The sequence below is a fragment of the Aotus nancymaae genome, unplaced genomic scaffold (genome assembly GCF_030222135.1).
Source record: "Aotus nancymaae isolate 86718 unplaced genomic scaffold, 86718_ANA_hifiasm-v0.15.2.pri h1tg000057l, whole genome shotgun sequence".
Lineage (NCBI taxonomy): Eukaryota > Metazoa > Chordata > Mammalia > Primates > Aotidae > Aotus > Aotus nancymaae.
The window spans coordinates 461,938-479,818 of NW_026988471.1; positions in this window are offsets into that span (position 1 = coordinate 461,938).

Consider the following 17,881-nt stretch of genomic DNA (forward strand, 5'->3'; position numbering starts at 1 on the left):
CCAACGCCCCGATGAAGAGAGTCGTGCTGGTGTTCCACAGCGTTCCGAGACTTTGCCATTACTGAAGCGCCTGAATGGCTCCTGCTGATGTCTGCCTTCAGGACTCTATCTCACTGTACGTCTTTTGCTGATTAACTCTGGTTCTTTTTTTAAATTTAAATTAACATTTTCCAATCTTATTTTTCCCTTTTGTGTATCTCTTTGGCCTGATATTTTATGCTGTTATTTCTAAAACTCCAAGACACCAACCTTGAAGCTTGGGATCAGCTATAACAATCTAATGTTTCCCATCATGACTAGTTTTGTTGATTCTTAGTATTTTTCACCTAAAAATTTAGTGTAGGAAAATTATCTTGTCAAGAATAAAGAGCATAGTGTATATTAAAATCCAGCACAGTTCCCATAGCCAGTGGATATACATTTCCAAAACCAGATCACCAGTTTTTTAAAATTCTCTTCACATGTTAATAAATTACGAGGCCTCACAAAGCACAGGAAGGTAGCCCAGCCAGTCACATAAACACATCGGCGTTCCTTTTTATCACTTGAAATCACTGAATATCTTGGGAACTAATAATGCTACATTATCCTCCTGTTTAATTCAGATAAATTAAGTTTCTTAAGGGTAAGAGTTGCTGGCGAGGTGGCCCACGCTAACTTCCAGGCCGTTCCTCACAGCACCGCTGCGTCTACTTTCTCTCAGGTGTGAATCGAGGTTGGTTCGAGTCCTGATACGGTTTGGCTCTGCCTTCAGACCCAAACCTGGCGTCAAATCGTTATCCCCAGAGCTGGAGGAGGGACCTGGTGGGAGGTGATTGGATCACGGGTGTGGACATCCCCCTTGCTGTTCTGCTGACAATGAGTGAGTTCTCACAATACCCGGTTGTTTAAAAATGGGTGTCGCCTCCCGCTTCACCGTCTCCCTCCTGCCCCGCCACGTGAGACGTTCCCGCTTCCCCTTCGCCTTCTGCACGATTGTAAGTTTCCTGAGGCCTCTTCAGCCGTGCTTCCTGCACAGCCTGTGGAACAGTGACTCAATTAAACCTCTTTTCCTTCTAAGTTACCCAGTCCCAGGTAGTACTTTATGGCGGTGCCAGAACAGACTAATACATGCCCTGACCTCATAATGCATGTCTATGTAGTGGAAAATAAACTGAGTTGATTATTAAGATGGTATAAAATATTGACTTGATGAAGTTAGTTTGACGTCAGAATTCCTGTGTGACATGTTCATCATTTGAAATTAGTGTCAGACGTGCGTAATAAACCTTATGTTTCCCACATTTTCTAGCAGTTCCACTGATTCTGCTACTTTTTCAGGTTCTGTGATTTCCTTATTTGGTATCTGTAATTCTCGTTGTTTTATAAACCTCTCACGTTAAACTAACTCTTATTCAATGGCATCTATCTATCTCACCAACAAAACCTTAAAGTCTTAAAACTAGAAGCAGCAACTACCCTTGAAATCATAATGCAGAATCAGGCAAAAAAATAGAAACAATGGTTGAATCTTTGGTCGCAGAACAGAGACTCCTGTCTCTTCTCTATTCCAGCAGACGTCAGGAAGTTTCCTTTAGAGAGACTCAGCCAGAGAGATTCCAGACGAATTCTCGGCATGGCTGAGGGCTGAGGTGATGTGCAGTGCACAGACCTCGGGGACAGGCAAAGGTCACGGGTTCCTCTCCCATTCTCTGCAGCTGTCAACCAGAGAGGTGGCCAGCCTCACAGCCCGGGCCCCGCACACCCACACACAGCAGCAGGAGAGTGGGGGTATCTGGAGGGGAAAGTTTCCCCAAAACATACTATTAGGGTTCCCCAAAAAAGTTGGGTCCCACAGGAGCATCTGACCATATAGTGCACAAACTGTACAGTGAGCTTCTGGTTATAATTTCCATAGCCTTACTCTTTAATATAATCACCAAGTATTAGAAAAATACCTCTAAAATAAACAAAATAAATCAACAGAAAAAAATGTTCATAAGGTCCAGTGAGGCCAGAACAAGTTTTATGCCTTCTATCCATGCTTCGGAGAGGCGGTGGGGTAATGTGAACGGGTCTTGGCAGAGGGGATGCTCTTTCTTGGCTCAGGCACTGGAGCTGGTGTGGTCGTCTGCCCCAGGTTCCAGAAAGACTCCTCACCTGCGTTGATGCCAGTCCCTGACCAGGAATGAGCAAGTCTCTGAGGTCTACGTTACAGAGACTAAAATCAAATCACAGCCACCCAGAGACATGCTTCCCACGTGTGGCGGGGGGAAGGGATACTTATTCAAAACTCTTGTAACTTGATTTTTCATACAAATGGAAAAAGACACGGCCACTGTATCACTTTTATGGCCACGAAGATGCACAGGCTTTCTGGGAAGGGGCTCAATGTGCAAAGGCCCTGCAGACCACGGGCCCCACAAGCCACGTCCAGTGCATCGGGGCGAGAACGCGGGGCTGGGCAGCCTTTACTCGCTCTAACTGCTCGTTTCCTTGTTTTCTGGATAGAAGAGGCATTTGCAAGTTAAACAAAGCCACATGTGAGAGCATACTCGGAAGTGAACCGCGTGAGAAATGTGTCTGGGAGAGTCTGCGTGAAGTATGCATGCCCAAGGCGGAGGCGGCCTGCTCCGGGCGGCTGGCGATGAGCCGGACTCGGCACCAGGCTGCCGAGACACCAGGCGCTTCATGGCGCGTGTCCCGTGGGTTCACAGTGCGGACCCGATGGGTAGGTTCCACTTGTGAGCACTCATTATGCTTTTAAAACGTGAGTTTTCTATAACGCAGATATAAGATACTGAGCTGAATGTTATGGAGAACAGAAAGTGGAGGAAACAAGTCTCTATGATTGGAGAGTTTTAAAGAACTAAACTTTCGTGGGTTTGAGAATGTGTCGGAAGTGAAAAGCTCAGTCTAAATAGTCCCAGTAGTGGCAATAATAATAATAGTAACACAAGGGGTGAGGATGTTCCCAGGAGGAGCTGACTGGAGCTCGTCGACATTCTTGCACCTACAGAATCTAATATGTGGACATCAGCTAATGATGCATAATAACAAAGAAAGTGCAAAGCTACTAACCGGAAACTCAGCACCTTAATTCGTTTTTCTAGATCTGTTGTTTTTCTCTATGAATATTTTATTTCCGAGGGCCTCTTAGAATTGTGATAATGTAACGCAAATTAATAAAATATCATCAGAGTCTCTATCAAGTCCAGGAAGAATAAGAGAGAGGAAGTTTAAAACAATGTCTCCCAAAATACAGGTGACACGAAGCTCTTTTCCACGGGGACTTGCCGATAAGCTCACTGTCAGGCTTCACTTGAGTAACTTCACCCGTTCACGTTGGGAAACAAAACTGAAATCTTAAGCCCCCACGTGACTGCACAGACTCCCTCTTGGGCCAGGGATCCCCGAGCATCCCTGGCGGCTGGACTCAGGTCTCTAAGGCAGGGGCGACAGGACCCGCCCCACTACATGTCTCCCTCCCTCACACTTCTTAGGTTTTCCTCCCCAAGGGCTAAGCAGAAACAGTGTTTTCAAGACTGGCTGATCTTTCCAGGTACAAAGCAAAGAACAAGATTAGCTCTCCTTCGACCTCCCAGACCTGTGCTTTCTCTATTCCGCCTTTCCTCCAATGTTCACCATCTCTTAGGTAAAATGTGTGTGGGTGGCATCTCCCCGGCTGCGCTGCACACTCACAGGTGCCGTGGGGGTGGCATCTCCCCGGCTGTGTTGCACACTCACAGGTGCCGTGCGGGTGACATCTCCCCGGCTGTCCTGCACACTCACAGGTGCCGTGTGGGTGGCATCTCCCCGGCTGTCCTGCATACTCACAGGTGCCGTGTGGGTGGCATCTCCCCAGCTGTGCTGCACACTCACAGGTGCCGTGCGGGTGACATCTCCCCGGCTGTGCTGCACACTCACAGGTGCCGTGTGGGTGGCATCTCCCCGGCTGTGCTGCACACTCACAGGTGCCGTGTGGGTGGCATCTCCCCAGCTGTGCTGCACACTCACAGGTGCAATGTGGGTGACATCTCCCCAGCTGTGCTGCACACTCACAGGTGTCTCTTTTTCCTGCTGACCACAGGCACGATCTGGGGTAAGCCTATAGCTCCTGGCATACATAGGACATGCATACTGAACTGTCATGACACTAAGAAATACGCCCCTGTGGGTTTGAGCCACTGTGACTGGGACCTGGCACATGCAGCCTCCTCTCGCCCTGCAAGTCCAGTAACTGCGTCGGTGCGAGTGCACGTGGAACCGCGTTTGTTCTGGTTCTGCTGTCTGATGACAATGACCTTGGCACTCACACTGTGTTTGCTGACCTTCCCTGGGCGTTCAATGTCCAAAAACACAGCGTGGGGCAGATGCCACCAGTAGTGGCCCCAGGCGGCTCTCCCTGAGGGCAAAGCTGCTGAGAGGGGCAAGGAGGAGCCCAGACCTGCAGACTCCGCACCTGTTCCCTCGGCAGCACCCCACACCCTGCCCTCGCAGCTCCCGAGAACTCGCTGGGGCCCAGCAACCTGGGCTCAGGGCTTGTTAAGCGCTTCTAAGCAGCCCTTCTAATACAGTCTTTGACCCAGAAATGGCTGAACAGAGAAATAGAAGAACATGGACTGTCTCTGTTCTCTGATTATCCACCAGGGTTCCAAGGACCTGACAATGGTGCATCACACACCTGCAAGGCCTCAGGCCTCTCGTGTGCCGAGGGCAGGGTCGGAACGCGGGAGTGTGGTTCTGGACTGAGCTTGCGGCCGCAGCTGGGACCCTCGCGCCCGCCGTGTGCCCTTGCTCTCTGCAGCTTTCCCTGCTCCGGTCACCCCCCTCGCTGAGGCAAAACACGTGTTTTCATAGTTTGCTCCTGCTTTAACAAATTCCTCCGACCTTCTCTGGTTTTGCTGCAGTTTAAATCCATTGATTCACCAAAGACTGGGCAAGTGTCTGCTGTGTCCAGGCCATCCTAGGACCCAGGCTTAAGGATGCCTGCGTTGTGTCACTTAGTTTCTAGAAGGAGAGAGAGGAAGCGGCAGAGCACGGCGGGCAGAGTCCAGCAGAGAGGGAGCGTGCGTGACGGGGCTGGTGGACAGCAGATGTCGGGTAACGTGGTCCTACGTGCCTTTCAAGTCGTGCCTCAGCCTCAGCAAATGAGTCCCCTTCTCTCACATGGGACACGATTTCCGGGTCTTGAGCCGCTCTCCACTTTGCACACACGGACCTCATCACACGCATCAGTTGTGCCCTCGAGTCCTCTCACAATTCAGCTTAAATATCTTTGCACTGAAAATCCTCTCCTATTTTTGAGGCTCAGAACGCCCATATTTTTCTTATTTAATGCTGCCACGTGGCTTTCCAGTCCATAATGTAATATTTATTTCAGACAAGAAACTCCTCAAGGGCAGAAACTGTGCGTGCTGGACAGAGCGTGATCCCTGGAATCAGATGAGACTGAACCCCGCACCGTGGCTGCTCCCTGGGACTCTGTACGCGCACACGGAAACACCTTTTGCCTGGGTTTCCTCCCTGTTAAATCGGGAGGGTGCTGTTCAGCATGAAGTGGTTGTGAGGATTAAGCGACTTTAAAGTAACGGTCCATGAAAAGTCCATGTGAGAAAGCTTCTGTCTCCAACACAGCGGGGCCTGCCACGTTCAGAGCGTTCCAAACACTTTCCTCCACAGATGATGTCGGCATCTGCAGGTTCACAGCTGACTCCAAGTTGGTGCAGCTGAGTGTCCACAAGTTCATGCTGACACAACTGTCAACGAAAAGGCAATGTGTGTGTGTGTATGTGTATGTATGTGTGTGTATGTGTGTGCATGTGTATGTGTGTAGCTCTCTGTGTGCATGTGTATGTGCACGGGCATGTGTGTATCTGTGTGCACGTGTGTGTACACTGGTGTGTGTGCATATGTACGTGTGTATCTGTGTGCATGTGTGTGTGCACGGGCATGTATGTATCTGTGTGAGCATGTGTGCACATGTGTGTCTGCATGTGCACATGTGTGTATATGTGTGCATGTATATATGTGCACTGACATGTGTGTATTTGTGAGCACGTGTGTATCTGCATGTGCAAGTGTATCTGTGTGCATGTGTGTGTGTGCATGGGCATGTGTGTTATCTGTGTGAGCACGTGTGTGTATCTGCATGTGCACATGTGTATCTGTGTGTGTGTGCATGGGCATGTGTGTATCTGTGTGTACACATGTGAGTGTGCATCATTGTGTGCACCTGTGTGTCTGTGTGCATGTGTGTGCATGTGTGTATGTGTGTATCGGTGTGTGTGTGTGCATGGGTATCTGTGTGTGCACATGAATGTGTGTCAGTATGTGCATCAGTGTGTGTACATATGTTCATGTGTGTCTGTATCTGTGTGCATGCATGTGTATCTGCATGTATATGTGTGTGCGTGTGTGCACACGCACACATACCTGTGCAAATTAAAGAGGCTGCGTGGCAGCTGCAGTGTGGCTCTATGGCCACCTGGGATCTGAGGAGCCTCAACTGAGTGTGTACAGTGGCTTTGGAGTTAGTTCCAGTTGTCCCGTCTTGTCCACAGTTTCCCCATCTGTGGTGAGTTGGAAAATATTAAATAAAAAATTCCAGAAATAAACAATTCATTTTTAAGTCATGTGCTGTTCTGAGTAGCGTGAGGAAACGTCGCTGCATTCTGCCTGGTCGTGACTTCCCCTGTCTCCGGCAGACCCACGGTCTGTTCTCCTGTCCGTTATCCACGTCGCCTGCTCCATGATGAAAGCAGGGACCCACGTTCCGTGGCTCCTCGGGAGACAACCACAGCCAAGCCGGGTCACGGAGCCGTCATCACTCACCTCATTGAACCTCTCACGTGGGCGTCGCACCCCCTCATGTCACCCCACGAAGAAGCGTGAGCACAGTGCTCAGGATATGCTGAGTAAGAGGAAGGCCAGAGTCACATGTGGCGTTCATTACAGCACACTGTCACGATAATTCTGCTTTACCATTGGTTATTGTTGTTAAGCTCTTACTGTACTAGATTTGGAAATTAAACTTGATCATAGGTAAGTACGCATAGGAAATGCAGGGCATGTGTGGGGTGTGGTCCTAGCCACAGTTTCAGGCACCCACTGGGGGTCTTGGAACATACCCCCCATGGATAAGGGATATGCTGTATTAATAATTTTATTTATTTTGCTAGAAAGTATAGAAAAATAAACACCTCTTAATAAGTAATATTTCAACAGATGACACTTGGATTCACATTATTCTATTGCTAATGCAATTCATCGTTTTTAGTATTGTGCAGGAGTTAAGCTGGTCAGAAGGAACCAGCTTTCATTTATTCATCCTATCAGTTATTAAACATTATTGGGCATTTAGCAGATATTCAATCAATATTTGTTGACTGCATATTGATGGCACATCTGCCAAATGCCTGAAGTTGCACAGCTAGAGATGTAAATGGGCTTGCCACACCTGTGGGGACAAGCAGTGGGTCCCCAGCAGCCCAGACGATGTCCTCGCTGGAGGGATCCCCTGAGGCAGGGATGAGGAGGTCTAGATTCTACGAATGCGAAGCAGCAGCACCTGCAGGGTTTATTCCAAATAAATACTGTATATTACACACGGGCCAGTGGAGGATCCCGTCATTGACACTTAGAGCTGCATTTGCATTTGTATTCATGTCTATGTACGTATCCATCCACCCATCCAGTCAACCATCTGTCATGTGCCTACTTCTATCCATTCATCTTTCATCTATCATCTATCAATTATCTATCAATCTTTATTATCTGTTTACTTATTTATCCATCTATCTTATCATCTATCTAAAATATCCATCTATTCATCTATCTATCTATCTATGTATCATGTATTTACATAGAGAGAGGCGGTGAGGTCTGAGCTAATTCCCTGATTCTGCTGATGTGGGTCCCGTGTACCTGTTCACCTCCACTGATGCCTCCTTATAGGGATCTGACCTCTGCCCCTGCCCCTTCTGAACTGTATTTTCTATGTGTACAGGATTATTTTACGTCTAAAATGCTAATTTGAACAAGTAACTAATTTCCTCACGAACCGGTTTACTCTTTCACATACTAGAGTTGAATCTAGTCCTCTTTAATTATTCTTTATATTTTACCTTATACTATTTTACAGATTTTTAATCCACTCTAAATTTCTTATCTCCCAGATATTCCTCGAGTTTTTCTGCTCCCACCTTTGCTCATAGCCTGTGTCTCACTGAAATGACAGTCCCCATATCTTTATGCCTCTAACTGTTTTTAACCTAATTAAGCCAATTACTTACCTGGTTTCTGATTTCCTGACTTTAGATTTCGTGCTGCACCTGTGAATGGTTTTGATCTCTCTTGCAGCTCTCTGGGTTTTAGTCGTCACCCCCGCTCCTAGGACTCTTGTGTCTTCATTCCAGCTTGGGCATCACCCCAAGGCTCCCACACGTGTGACCAGTTTGCGGCAGACGCCCCACAGGGTGCCCTTGGGTGCTCGCACACAGTGCGATTGAGGCTCCTCCGCCGCCGGTATCCCTGCTCCCCATCACGCCCCGGAATCTGTGATGCAGGCATCTGAGCCCCCGCCTCACTTCCCGAGGCTCAGGGAGCCCCCTCCTTGCTGCCTCCACCCTCTCCTGGGCTCAAGCTGATACTGTCTCCTGCTAACTCCAGCAGTCTCTGTCTGCACTCCAGGGTTTCCGGTTTGTTCTGATAAAAATCACCCTCTACTCAGTGGCCTGACGCTTCACCTGGAACACAAGCAGGACGGCGCCAGCTGTTGCTGGACGTGGCTTAGCAGGCTTCCTTCACCTGCAGACAAGCCGCAGCGTCTCTGCCTGACAGCGTGGACTTCCCTCAAGTACCCAGTGCTCCTCTGTCCAGCCCCACAAACGGCCATCCACTCCTTGAACTTTCTGTTCCGTGAACTTCAGACTACTAGAACGCCCCTACTAGGTGATTCTCACCCCAAGCCGTCGAGCTGCCATCTGTGTGGAATGACTTCTTTCTCCGTCTACTCATGTGGGTAATGCCTGATCGGTTTAAGGCTTGTCCCCAGAAGGACTCACCTTGTATCCGGCTACCAAGTTGCACTGGACCCACGTCCTAACATTCTGTCAGTCTCTGTGTACATATTCACTCTATTAAAATTATCTGCAAACGTGTTTATCTTCCCAACTAGGCGGAATCGCCTGTCTCCCAGGATAGAGTCATTTAATATTTTCCACCCCCATCCCAGAGCACTCTAAACATTTGCTGATTTAAGTCGAGTGGAAATAGGATCTAACTCATGGAAGTTTTTGGTGGACACAATGTGGTAATGGCTACGCGGGAGCTTAAAACTTAAAATGCTTTAAGCCATGGAAAGCGTCAGTGACTGCTGCACAGAGCGGGCCTCGGGACGGAGGCTTGAGCTGGAAATTTAATAATATTATTCATCCAGAGGTGAGTCAGCCAGGGCAGTTAGAGCACGATAGATTGATCCTTAAAGTGTAGACAAAGAGAAGCCATTACAGGGTGAGAGAAGGAACTGCCAAGAAGTGGGGCTCAGACCCAGAGGCAACGACGTCATCACGTCGGGATGAGAGTTCAGGAAAAACAAGGGGCAGCGGCGGGAAAGGCCCCAGAGAGCCTGGGTCACCGACGGAGGCCACGCCGCTGGGACTCAGCACGGAAGACACCATTGCTCACCAGAGGAACGCAAGTACATCCTTTATTTTTCTAAACATTTATTTTCAGTTCGGGGGTCCATGCGCAGGTTGGTTACACAGGTAACCTCGTGTCACGGAGGTTTGCTGTACTGATTTCTTCCTCACCCAGGTATCAGTCCCAGTGCCCGCTCGTTATTTTCCTGATCCTCTCCCTCCTCCGACCCTCCACCCTCCGACAGGCCCAGTGTGTGGTGTTCCCCTCTGTGTGTCCGTGTGTTCTCATCGTTCAGCTCTCACTTATAAGTGAGAACATGTGGCGTCTGGTTTTCTGTTCCTGCGTCAGTTTGCCAAGGATAACGGCCTCCGGCTCCATCTACGTCCCTGCAAAGGACGTGATCTCATTCTTCTTTATGGCTGCGTAGTATTCTATGGTGTATCTGTACACATTTTCTTCATCCAGTCTCACACTGATGGGCATTTACGCTGATTCCACCCTTTGTGAATAGTGCTGCAAGGAACATACCCATGCATGTGTCTTTACAGTAGGATGATTAATCTTTCTTTGGATATGTGCCCAGTAATGGGATTGCTGGGTTGTCTTTAGATCTTTGAAGAATCGTCACAGTGTCTTCCAATCGAAACCACAGTGAGATCCCATCTAACAGCAGTTACAATGGCTGTGATTAAGAAGTGAAAACCAGACACTGGGAGAAAACGGAATGCTCGTTCACTGTTGGCCTAAGTACGCTCTTGGACTAAATTTACAATAATGGGAAATGAATGAAATACTGTAACCTCTGAGGGCAGGAAAACCACCTGCCTTCTATTTCCTTCCCCCGGCACATGCAGGAGGGCTCTGATTTATGTTCTTTTAAATGACAACAAATTTTCACAGAATGCCTGGAGGCCTCTGGAGTAACGTGACCACGACAAGCTCTATGGCTGAATTTCATCCTGCATTGGGTGATATGGTTTTGTTTCTGGAACATTAAGTTGGTAAAACTTTTCTGTTCCTTGAGTCAGGCAGTGGCTTTATAAAGAACCGATCAATGTTAAAGTAGCTGTAATGAGAATTGATCCCTGGCAGCAGCGTGTTCTGAATTAACCAGGGGTCCGCTGTGTGCAGGACCGGGCTGCACCAGCCTTCTGACTTCCTCCGTCCCTGCTCCTCCTTCCTCCTCGCCTCCCCTCGTCCTCCCCCTCTCCCTCTTTCTCAGAGCAGGAGGGCTTTTCTCTTCATAGGAATTAAAATGCTGGTATTTCACCCTGGGCCTCAAGAAACACTAGAGCAATGATTGTATTTTTGGATAAATACAACGTGGAAAATTTAAAACCTGGTTAAACATGCAGTGCATGAAGGTTCTCGCATGGAAAAAGCAAAGGGTGAGACTGTTAACCAGGAAGATTGTGAGGATTAACCGTTAAAACATCCCATACAGACGTAAGAACTGAAAGCGAGAGGAGACCATCCCTCTCCCTTGCCTGTGCTCTGCTAGGAAAAGGGGGAGAGGAGATAAAATGGCACAAAGTTAAAGTCAGTAGTCAGGCCAGACGCCGACCCACCGGCCCGACCACAGCGGGGCGCAAGGACCAAGAAAACGCCGCCCCCTCTGTGACTGGTGCCCCAAGGACCTTCCCTGAGTCACGTACTCCCTGTGTGCACCAACCGGACCCCCCTTAGAGATGGTCCCGTCACGAAGTGATTTACTGCCTTCCTCCAACCGCTGGAACGCTTCCCCTCCCGTGCGCGCCACGTGTAAATTAGCAAATCGATGACAGCTAACGACCCTCAGGGCGAATGTCCGGCCCAGGGGCAGTGACACAGTTTTACTTCTGCTCCCCCGGGTTGTTGGGTTGTATGTCTTTCAAAAGGGAAAGAAACTGCTTCTCTCAGAGCTCGGCATGTTTTGGACTCGAGTCAACCGATGCCCCATGGCTGGCTGAATTCAAGTCTCTTCCCTGCTCACTCCAGATGAGCACAGCATGCTGCACTCCTTAGCTCACTTCTAACTCCAGGAACCTGGCACACCGAAGGGAACCAAATGGAGGAACATCTGACGGGCTCTATCAGTGGCTTGTCCTGCAACAAAAGGATGGAAAATTGATGGCGGCAAGAGGTGGTGGGACAGCAGCAGCCAGGATCCCCAGGCTGGAGGGCAGAGGGTGGGGGAGGTGGTGGGACAGCAGCAGCCAGGATCCCCAGGCTGGAGGGCAGAGGGTGGGGGAGGTGGTGGGACAGCAGCAGCCGGGATCCCCGGGCTGGAGGGCAGAGGGTGGGGGAGGTGGCGGGACAGCAGCAGCCGGGATCCCCAGGCTGGAGGGCAGAGGGTGGGGGAGGTGGCGGGACAGCAGCAGCCGGGATACCAGGCTGGAGGGTAGAGGGTGGGGGAGGTGGTGGGACAGCAGCAGCCGGGATCCCCAGGCTGGAGGGCAGAGGGTGGGGGAGGTGGTGGGACAGCAGCAGCCGGGATCCCCAGGCTGGAGGGTAGAGGGTGGGGGAGGTGGTGGGACAGCAGCAGCCGGGATCCCCGGGCTGGAGGGCAGAGGGTGGGGGAGGTGGCGGGACAGCAGCAGCCGGGATCCCCAGGCTGGAGGGCAGAGGGTGGTGGAGGTGGCGGGACAGCAGCAGCCGGGATCCCCAGGCTGGAGGGTAGAGGGTGGGGGAGGTGGCGGGACAGCAGCAGCCGGGATCCCCAGGCTGGAGGGCAGAGGGTGGGGGAGGTGGCGGGACAGCAACAGCCGGGATCCCCAGGCTGGAGGGTAGAGGGTGGGGGAGGTGGCGGGACAGCAGCAGCCGGGATCCCCAGGCTGGAGGGTAGAGGGTGGGGGAGGTGGCGGGACAGCAGCAGCCGGGATCCCCAGGCTGGAGGGCAGAGGGTGGGGGAGGTGGCGGGACAGCAGCAGCCGGGATCCCCAGGCTGGAGGGCAGAGGGTGGGGGAGGTGGCGGGACAGCAGCAGCCGGGATCCCCAGGCTGGAGGGCAGAGGGTGGGGGAGGTGGCGGGACAGCAGCAGCCGGGATCCCCAGGCTGGAGGGCAGAGGGTGGGGGAGGTGGTGGGACAGCAGCAGCCGGGATCCCCAGGCTGGAGGGCAGAGGGTGGGGGAGGTGGCGGGACAGCAGCAGCCGGGATCCCCAGGCTGGAGGGCAGAGGGTGGGGGAGGTGGCGGGACAGCAGCAGCCGGGATCCCCAGGCTGGAGGGCAGAGGGTGGGGGAGGTGGCGGGACAGCAGCAGCCGGGATCCCCAGGCTGGAGGGCAGAGGGTGGGGGAGGTGGTGGGACAGCAGCAGCCGGGATCCCCAGGCTGGAGGGTAGAGGGTGGGGGAGGTGGTGGGACAGCAGCAGCCGGGATCCCCAGGCTGGAGGGTAGAGGGTGGGGGAGGTGGTGGGACAGCAGCAGCCGGGATCCCCAGGCTGGAGGGTAGAGGGTGGGGGAGGTGGCGGGACAGCAGCAGCCGGGATCCCCAGGCTGGAGGGTAGAGGGTGGGGGAGGTGGTGGGACAGCAGCAGCCGGGATCCCCAGGCTGGAGGGCAGAGGGTGGGGGAGGTGGTGGGACAGCAGCAGCCGGGATCCCCAGGCTGGAGGGTAGAGGGTGGGGGAGGTGGCGGGACAGCAGCAGCCGGGATCCCCAGGCTGGAGGGCAGAGGGTGGTGGAGGTGGCGGGACAGCAGCAGCCGGGATCCCCAGGCTGGAGGGTAGAGGGTGGGGGAGGTGGCGGGACAGCAGCAGCCGGGATCCCCAGGCTGGAGGGCAGAGGGTGGTGGAGGTGGCGGGACAGCAGCAGCCGGGATCCCCAGGCTGGAGGGCAGAGGGTGGGGGAGGTGGCGGGACAGCAGCAGCCGGGATACCAGGCTGGAGGGCAGAGGGTGGGGGAGGTGGTGGGACAGCAGCAGCCGGGATCCCCAGGCTGGAGGGCAGAGGGTGGGGGAGGTGGCGGGACAGCAGCAGCCAAGATCCCGGGCTGGAGGGCAGAGGGTGGGGAAGCGAGATGGAGGCCCCTGGTGATGCCCGGCCCCAGCGGCCACTCCACCTGGAGCCCTGGCCTCCCATCCCCAGCCCCTCCCCTGTCTTTGGGCCACCACAACCTCGCCGCCTCCCCACCAGCCCAAGGCTTCTCCACCTTCCTTCCTGTGCCCTTGGCCCCTGGCACATCCTGGTATTTGCTGGCAAATGCTCCTCCTGGGGAAGTTCACTCTCTGCTTTGTGTGTGTTCCCAGGCACCTGGGCATCCCTGGAGAGAAGCTAAGGGAAGCCCTTGACGCCCAGGGCAGTGGGCGGCACCTTGCAGGGAAACCCGCTCCCTCTGGTCTCCCAAAGAGCAGTTCACGCCTTCTCTTCTCTCTCCGGGCCTCCAGCTCTTCCCCATCCTGGAGGACTCGCTTCTGTTTTCACTGAAGAAATCACAGCCTTGAGAGGACTTCCCCAGACACAGCCCTCCCCTGTGCCAGCCCCCCTCCGTGTCCCCACCTTTCATCCCCAGGGCAGCAACCCCCCTCCCGCCCCACAGCCCCGTCTGCTCGGGGACATCAACAGGCTCCCTGTGTCCCGAATCATCAGTTTCTCCGTCCTGCTAGACTCCCATCCACAAACTTACAATTATTTTTCTTGTCTTTAAAGGAAAAATAAAACCTTTGATTTTTATCCGACGACTCCCCGTTTTCCTGCTGCTTATTGCAAAAGCCGCACCGAGGAAAAGCGCGTCCCTCCGGCCCTGTCCTCTCTCCTACCTCCGCAGAAGCCTTTGAGCTCAGAGCTGCCCTGAAAGTGCTCTTGTCAGTTTCATGAAGAGCCGCATGATGCCAAATACCACAGTAAACCCCAGGCTTATCTGACGGCGCGGTCCCTGCCCCGGACGCGGTCCTGCTGCTCCCTTCAGGGCCCGGTGCCCGCCCCGATTCACGCATCTCCCGCCCCACGTCGAGTCCTGGTCCTGGCCTCAGGCCCACCCTTGCCCTCCTCTCCTGCCCAGCGTCTGGCCTCCCCTGAGCTCGGCTGGCCTCGTCTGCTGAGGGCCGCAGATGGAAGTCTTCAGTCCTGACTCCTCGTGCTGGCTCCGAACTCTCATTTCTGATCCCCAGCAGCGCGGGCAGCGCCTTGATCCTGTGCCCTGAGATCACCTCCCGGCCTGCCTGTTCTCACAGCCCCTCCACCCTGCAGCCTCTCGGAAGCCGCCCTCCCCACTGTGCCCTTTCTTGGCTGATACTCCCGCTTGTGCGTGTCTTGCTGACACGCCTACGTTTTCACGTATCGATCACATTCTTCGTGTCCCTTTGGGTTGGTGCCAGTTCAGTCAGGACAAAGATGTTCCTCCATTTGGTTCACTCCAGTGTGTCAAGTTCTTAGAATCAGAAGCGAACTAAGCAGTGCAGCATGCTGTGTGGACGAGCGTGGCCTTGCCGAGAGTGAGAGCATGGAGAGAGGCCGAGGGGCGGACTCAGGACCAGGGCCAGGGAGGGTGTGCAGGACTAAAGGACTTTACAGAACAGAGGGTTAGTCTCTGCCAGCTCTCAGAGAAGTCTCTAAGTGGACTTTCTGATTCTCAGTGGCGTTGTTTTTGCAGAGGTGAGAGAGTGCAGTTTTAGTGAGAGGTGAAATCACACAGGAGGCCCCGGTTTCTGGCTGTGGCCTGCACCACACGCTTCCTGTTTTAAATGAACGTTGATGAAAGGGAGTCGTGCTTCGTTGTTATGGAGTTTTGTCAATTTTTAAAAAGCCATTGTCTGCCTTAATCAGGTTTGATATTCTCAAAGCGCGCTGCCTCCTCCCGTGCCCCCCGCCTCCCTTGATGGGTGTCCGTCCTCCTGCTCTGTGGTGGCTCAGGCTCCCGCTTCACACCTACGCTGGCATCCCAGAAGCACAAGGCTCCAAACATGAGTCGTCAGAGTTTGGATGGGGACACAAGATACGCAGAGATTTGGCAAGAAGAATTCAAACTCAAAGCCATAACATGATTCATGAATTATGAGCAACAAGATTAGATCTGGAGCTTGTTCAGTGAGGATTTGACGGGATAAGGAGATTCGGCCGCCAGCCCACTGCTGTGGTCTCTAGAGAAACAGCATTCGATTCAGCTTCGTTCTATGGGCATGTGGCTGCTTTCAAAAATTCTTTGTAATGATGAACTTGCTAAGAAAAATTCCCATCTTTTTCTGTAATAAGACTGGACATTTTCCTTAGAGAAGCTTTCATCTGTTTTTTTCCCTTGTAAATGGAAAAGTTGCCAAACATCTGGGCACCAAATGCCCACAGTCTCTGAGGTCCATCCATGGGGCGGCTGCTCTGTGAAATGAAAATGTTGCTTCTTGACCTGAGGAAGGCTCATGTGCAAACCCCTGGCTCAGTGGTGCCTGTGGCCACATTCCTCAATTAACCATCAGATCTGCTTGCAGGGAGCAGCCCCGTGTCCATAAAGGCTGGATTGACTAGGGGGTGTGGCTGGATGCGATACCTACCTTGGGGGCTCACAGCAGCTCACATGTGTCCCTAAGTGGTTCCACGAGGCAAACTCTCCGACTAATAAGGCCTGTGTCAGAGGACGTGGGTCCTGAAATTGCTCAACCTGACAACTGCACGATAAGAAAGATGTTCCCAGGTCTGTTCACCTGGCACTTCTGCCATCTGATCACAATTTCAGCCTGCTGCTGCTTCGTCAGCCCAGGGCTCATGAGAAGGAAGACCTGAAAACCATGCCAGGGCTGCAGAAGGGGGTTTCAGGCCGAGCTGTGTTCCCTCTGCCAATCCTAAGAGCCAGGTGTGTTCACACAAAGTTAGGGACAAATTCTTACAGGTCAAGTCGTGCGAGAGATAATCTGCCAGATCTTTACTTTCTACTCTTTGGCCAATCATCGTGTTATTTTTCCTGGAGGAGAGAAATGGCCTGGTGTTTACTGAGGGCATTAATGTGTGTGTGTGTGTGTGTGTGTGTGTGTGTCTGCATGTGCGTGCATGTGATGTGTGTCTGTGTGTGTACATGTGGCTCGTATACATGCATGTACATGTGTGCCTGTGTGTGTGCATGTGTGTATATAGTAATGTGTGCCTGTGTGTGTGTGCATGTGGCTTGTATACATGCATGTACATATGTGCCTGTGTGTGTGCATGTGTGGGTGTGTGCACGTGTGTATATAGCTGCATTTGTGTGTGTGCATGCGTGGATGTGTGCATGTGTGACTGTGTGTGTGTGTCATGTGTCCATATGCTCCTTACGAAAGCCTTGTGGAATTAACCACATGGAAAAGAAACTAAACAGAGACTCCTAAAGTTTAAGTAATTTGCCACGTTCCAGAGTCAGCATTTAATCCTACACGTGTACAATTTGTACTCGAAATAACCATCAATCCATCTGAATGGGATTTGTGACTGAGTGTAGAATTATTCTGGGGCAATGGGAGGATGCTCGGGAGGGGAGAAGGACCGGACCCTGCAGAGGATTTGGGTAGACAGAGGAGAGCGAGCAAAGCCAGGCAGGAGTCCACACGTGCCCTTTGCTTAGAGATATGCTCTAATCTCTCTGCCTGATTTAACTCATGTGAAAGATAAAAATAAAAATAAACAAATACCCTTGCATAAGGTTGCCATTAGGATTAAAGAAGACAGTGCGAGACTTGCATGGCTGATGCTGGGTATTAAGGATGGTAGCTATTATCACCTGGGCATTCTACAGCTGCACATATCAGCTTTCCTGCCCCACACTGTCCCCTCGCATTATGTCCTCGCACATTCGCCCTTTACCTGGTTCTTCTATGCCTGCTTAGATGCTTCAGTGTTTAAGCCCTGCTCAAATACCACAGTCTCCATGCGACGTATACTGGCCACTTGCGTGGGACTCCCTCGGTGCTCCGCATACGTGTTCACCTCCAGCCTTGGCATTTATCCCCAAGCGCGTCCTCTGTGCCCCTGGGCTGTGACCACCCAGGTCTCCTGTGTTACTCTTATCTTTATCTCCAGATGCCTCACAGGTCAACACCAACTGGTGTACCTGACTAATGCTTAGGATGTTGGTGGGTTGACTTTCCTGTGTGTGTGATGTGTGAGGATTGACACATTCATGGCCGGGCACGGTGGCTCACATCCATAATCCCAGCACTTTAGGAAGCCAAGGCAGGTGGATCACCTGAAGTCAGGAGCTCAAGACTAGCCTGGCCAACATGGTGAAACCCTATCTCTACTAAAATTACAAAAATTAGCCTGGCATGGTGGCAAGTGCCTGTAGTCCCAGCTACTTGGGAGGCTGAGGCAGAAGAATGGCTTGAACC